Below are 6000 nucleotides of genomic sequence, written 5' to 3' on the forward strand. Positions count from 1 at the left end.
AAGTGTCATCATGTGATGGTATGATTAACGAGGAATTCCCCTAGTAGGGTTTACTCGAGTAGGTGTACCCCTCTTTTGGGCTACCACATCTCTAGGCTTATTTCTTCTTTAATATCTATAGACTCAAAATTAAGAGACCCGTTATCCTCTAAAGACCAATCATTAGGTGGGATTACTTCTTGACTTGGGAATTCATGAGTCTTGGCTGTTAAATTAAGATATAATTTCCATGGTAAGGTAGGAGGCCTTGATCCCATTTTTTTCTCCAAAGATGCCATATCTCCCTATAGGGTGTATACCCTTACACAAAGGCTACTCACTGACATGACTACCAACTTCAAGTTTATTTGGCTACCCTTTAAATGAGGGATAGCATAATCTTTGCTAATTTTATCAATTGAGCATTATGATCATGAGCCATATGTGATAACGTGGTTATGCCCTGAGTGGAGTATGAGAAGGATATAGCCTGCCATAGGGGTAATTGTGAAACATGAGGATTATCCAAAAAATACTTGGTAATGGGTGAAGCTAGTCTCCTCTTTTTTAAAATCAAAGCATCTGTATCTCTTTTGGATGCCAAATCAATTATGTGCTCGAAATGATGAGATTTATCAACACAGTAAAGGTAAGGACAATTGGCTTGAAGTTATAGGATGTCAGCACCAAAATCTCATGTCATGATGGCACTGATGAGTTTGTATTTTGCCAGCTCATGGGACTTACATTCATGAACTATTATTGTGTTTTGATGCTAATTAAGGGGTTTTTAGGCCCTATTTCTCTTGTATGTAGGTAGGCATTCTTCAGAAAAGTCAAGTTTGATTGATTTGGAGCTTCACGTATTGGTGATCTTTAATTTCTTGATATCCTATTGCATTGACTCGTTCTAAACCATTTTCTCTATTTTGTTTCAATACCAAATTAAACTGCATTCTCAATGGTGCTACTTCTTTGAGAAATTCCTCACACGCTCGCACTGAATCTTGGGTTTCTCCTACTACAAAGGTGTTCCTCGCGGTTTCTTTGTCCTTGTACTCCATGTTTCATTTATTTTAATAACCTGGACTATAGACATGACTACAGAAGAGATGGAATTCCTATCAGACCAGAGAGAGGTGATTCTCTAACAAAGGAAAGAAAAAGAGAACAAGATGGGGGGCTTGCCTCCTCGTTCTATTCTAAAACAGCGTTTATTTTTCTTTCTGTCCAGTTTGAGCCAACTAAGAAGTTTGTACTACAAGAAAATGCATTTAAAGCTACAAAACACATTGTAGATAAATATGAAATTTTTTGTAGCTAAACGCTTTAGCCATTAAATATTTTTTCGTAGCATTCATGGCAAGATGTAGGGTGGCTAAAAGTTAGCTACAGACTTTACATGGTCTGTGGCTAAGGACTAATACTTATAGCTACTAACAAAATTGAGTTGTAGCTATAATAGTACAAAATTCTTGCTACAAAATATATACTTGTAGCAAAATATTTTTACTCTTTTGCCACAACAAATTAAATCTATAGCAAGTTTTATATTGTAGACACAGTATATTCTATTGTAGCAAATGACTTGATTTATTTGCTATGAAAATTTAAAATTTGTGGCTATTTTATATTTTTAATCTTGTGACAATGATACTTGTATTTAGCTATAAATTAAAAAAATTATAGCTATAAAATTAAAGCATTTGCCACAAATATTTTTTCACAAAACTAAGATTTGAAACTTTTTGCCATGACAGACATAAAATATAGCTAATATTTTTAATTTTGTTATGAAAAGTGAAAATGTATCGCCTTAATTTTTATAATTACATATAGATTTAGTCATAATTACAAAAATTCATTGCTACAAATTGAAGAATAGTGACATAAACATTATTAATCACAAGAATTTTTATAATGTAGCTAAAAAATAAATTTCAACAATTTTGTTACTATAAATTTGAAAGGATTTTCCACAAGCTTTGTTAGTCAAAAAAGATACATAATGTAACCATGAATACATTTTCGAGATTTCAAAATAATTCTCAACTTACATATGATTGCATTCTAAAATTTTGAGAATAGTCATAATATACAATTCTTGTGAGACATCATCTTGTTTGAGTCCAAAGCAACATAGTCTTCACCTATCTTTCCTTCCACAATCTTCAATTGCACCTTAGCTTGATCAACATCGGTTCCAATTTGTCATTTATATGCCCTTAATCCATAAATATGCCTATCAATAATGGTAAATATTTTAGCACCAAGAATATAATGATTTAAAATTTCAAAGAAAAAATATAATTGTCTATAATCATTTTTTTACAAAAATGTTTAGCAAATAAAAAAAATACAAAGAAAATAAAGGAGTAAGCAAACCTGTAACTTTTAAACTTCTTAAAACCTGTAGATATAGATCTCAAATTTTAGTATCAATTATAAAACTCATACCTAATCAGAAAATTTCTTTTACATTAATAGACATATACAATCCATTGTAATACCCATCAACTCAAGCTAGGACAATAATCTCTTGCAAAAATATAGAATATAATTGTGTATGATAAATTATTTGTGGCTCAATCTTTTCTTGAACCTATACATAATAGAAAATTTAGAGCATACGACTGAGTAAACAAAAACTTCATATTGTGAAAACTTATCTCATCTGCTTGGAGAATGCTATGTAAAACCTACAAAAAAAAACATTAGAAACAAAAAAATTGAACAAAGGGGGAAGGGGCGGACAAGAAGGATATGGGAAGAGTGGAAAGGATATCTAGGTTTTTATTAAATGGATTTTAAAATTTTGGGGGGAACTTTTGATCTTTTGCAATTTTTAATTTATTGGGGTAAGAGTTTTTGGATCTAAATGGGGAAGGGGGACATGGTTGGAAAGTTATTTTTGGTGAAGATTAATTCTTTGCTTTTATAGTTATTATTTTTGCTTATTTTAAAATTAACAAATACAATAATCTTTTATATATAACAAATACAACAATTGCTATAATAAAATTAACAATTGTTATCGATAATAACAAAGAAAATATCTCATGAAAGTAAAAATAATTAATAATATTAACAATAATAAAACAAATATATACTTTACGTTAAGTTAATGGAAAAGGTCAATTATATATATATATATATATATATATATAGTTATTAGTTTTGTTATCTATTCTGCTTTTCAAAATAAATTTTTAACTTATACTTCTTATGTCTCAGATTAATTGTCCAATAACAATAATAATAATATACCTAGTGAAATCTCATAAGTGGTTCTAAGAAGAATAGAGTGTACCTAGACGTTATCACTATCTCGTGAAGGTAGAGAGACCATCGACTCATATTAATTGTTCACATTAATAAAAATAGTTATCTCAAATTAATTGTCAATTTATGAAATAAAGATAGAAATTAATTATAATGTTTTCAATTTCCCTTACAATTAATTCTTTTTTATAAGTGTAAACAAGTTTATGAAGTTTTAGATAAACTATACTTCCCATTTGTTTGGTTATTTCAATTTAAATAGAGATGTGAATTTTGGATTGTAGTTTTGTAGTTTTAATTTAAAATACAAAATTATATATATTATGAAGCTAAGATTAAAATAAGAAATTCAAAAAAAATTTGTCAATAACAGAAAATTAAAAAAAAAATGAATATTAATATCACTTCATTTGTGTATTAATTATATTCAATAAACAATTGATTTATCTATCTATATTCAAGAATAATTCATATTGCATATTTGAATAATATGACATTATTTAATGATTTGTAAATTGATTATACATGTTTTTTTTTTGTATAAAAAAAGTACAATTACATCAAATTAATTAGACATAACTTCTATTTTTTTTTATTACTTCTATTTATTTAAATTATACTTAAAACTCTCAAATTAAGATCTTGTAAAATTGAATTGATGGAAAGATTGACATCTCTAATGAAGCCAGCTTGATAAATGCATTGTTCGATAGAAGAGGTCTGAGTCGTATAAAATGAGTTCTCAACATAAGATGAAGCACCTCAAGGCTTACGTTTCACCTCGTATCGGATAAAACGTATCATCACAATTGTACTCACATAGTTATATCATTTTTTCATGACATAATTTTTTAACTATTAAGTTAATTATTGCTACAATTTTTTCCTACTCGAAACATATTATTTATTAAGTTATTATATTTTATTTGAAATTACTTCCTATGTATAAAAGATTACTATTGCTTCAACAAGTTTCAACATGATCGTGAAAAAATCTTATAATTACCTATAAAATTGTATTATAGCAAAAAATCTATGATTATATCTTTTTAATATGCCACGACTTTATAACTTAAAAAATAATATTTAGCTACAATTTTTTTGTGGCTGAAAGGTTATTATTACTATGATAAATTCAAACTTGTGGCAAAAATTAATTATCAACTATGAATTTTTATTATAGAAGAAAATCTATGTCTATTTCGTTTAATTATTGCTACAATATTTTATAACTTAAAGCTAAATTATTTATTTAGCTACAAATATTTTTTCAAATATTTTATTGTGGCTAATAGGTTATTATTACTATGGTAAATTAAAATTCGTGGGAAAAAAATAGTAATTAGCTACGAAATTTTACTATAGCAAAAATTCTATGGCTATATCATATAACTATTGCCACATCTTTTTATAACTTGAAGCAAAATTATTTACTTAGTCACAATATTTTGTTTCAAATAACTTATTATGGCTAAAAATTTGCTATTGCTACAATTATTTTTATTGGGTCGCAAAAAAGTTATAATTAGCTACAGAATTTTATTGTAGCAATAAAATTGTAGCTATTTAGATAATTATTGCCATGATTGTTAGCAATTATAGCAAATACAAGGATTTTGCTTTGTAAACATTATATTCTTGGCTAAGAAATTTGACGAATTTTTAGATAGCCATGAAATTTGAATTTTTATGGCTATTACTAGGTAATAGCTATGATTTTTGAATTCATAGCTTAGTTTTCGTAGCAATAATAACCAACGTTCCCATTCCTTTGGAATATCGCTTGTAAAGCATCCCTGCCACTTCCTCAAAAGTGTTTGCCATGAGTGCTTCTCCAATGATAGTGACACCACTACTTTTCCATTGTCGTCCAATGCTCTATAAAATATTTCTAGAAGAAAATAATCCGTGATTTTGTGGTTTTAGCCCACTCCTCATATATTTTGTAAATCTTTCACGTGCAACACTTATTGACTCTCCAGGTTTTTGTTGGAAGATGTTGATTAAATACTTCACTTTTAACTTCTTGGACAATGGGAAACTCTTATCGAGAAAAGCCTCATGTACCTTCCTCCATGAAGTGATTGAGTTGTATGGGAGTTCAACTAGCCAAAGAGTTGCTTCGTCACTTAGTGATAATGGGAATACGTGCAATCCAACGATATGTATATCCAAGTGTGGCTTACCTACATTGCTCTAGGAGATATGAACCACATTGTTTAGATGAACATGTGGGATCTTCATATGGCTTGCCTGAAAACAATCATTTTATGTTAAACATGTGGACTATGCTACTAGAGATAAGAAACTTTGATCCAGGGGCAATGGAGGTAACATGATAGCACCAATAGTCCTAATGGCATTATGATCTACCACATAGTTGTTCCAAATACCAAACTCTAGTATCTATCTGGGTTGAGGTGGAGGACGGTCTCTCACTATAGTCTGGTTGTTTGGAACATTCTGAGTTGCATTTTGGTGGACATTCTCTTCTTCCATTGTGAGACATTCTATGACTTCTTATTTGGTTTTGTGACCAACGGTGTTGGCCATTCGGCTAAAAGTTCTTTGGATTTCAGGATCAAATGGAATCAGGGGTGTACCTTGACTCTTTGTGTTGGGCGTGCACTAGGAATCAACCTATATAAAAAAATGGAAATAATGACTAATAATCAAATTACACAATTACTCTAATCCAAAACCCTTATTCCCCAACAGTGGCATCAAAATTTGATACGC

The sequence above is a fragment of the Solanum stenotomum genome, chromosome 8 (genome assembly GCF_019186545.1).
Source record: "Solanum stenotomum isolate F172 chromosome 8, ASM1918654v1, whole genome shotgun sequence".
NCBI lineage: Eukaryota > Viridiplantae > Streptophyta > Magnoliopsida > Solanales > Solanaceae > Solanum > Solanum stenotomum.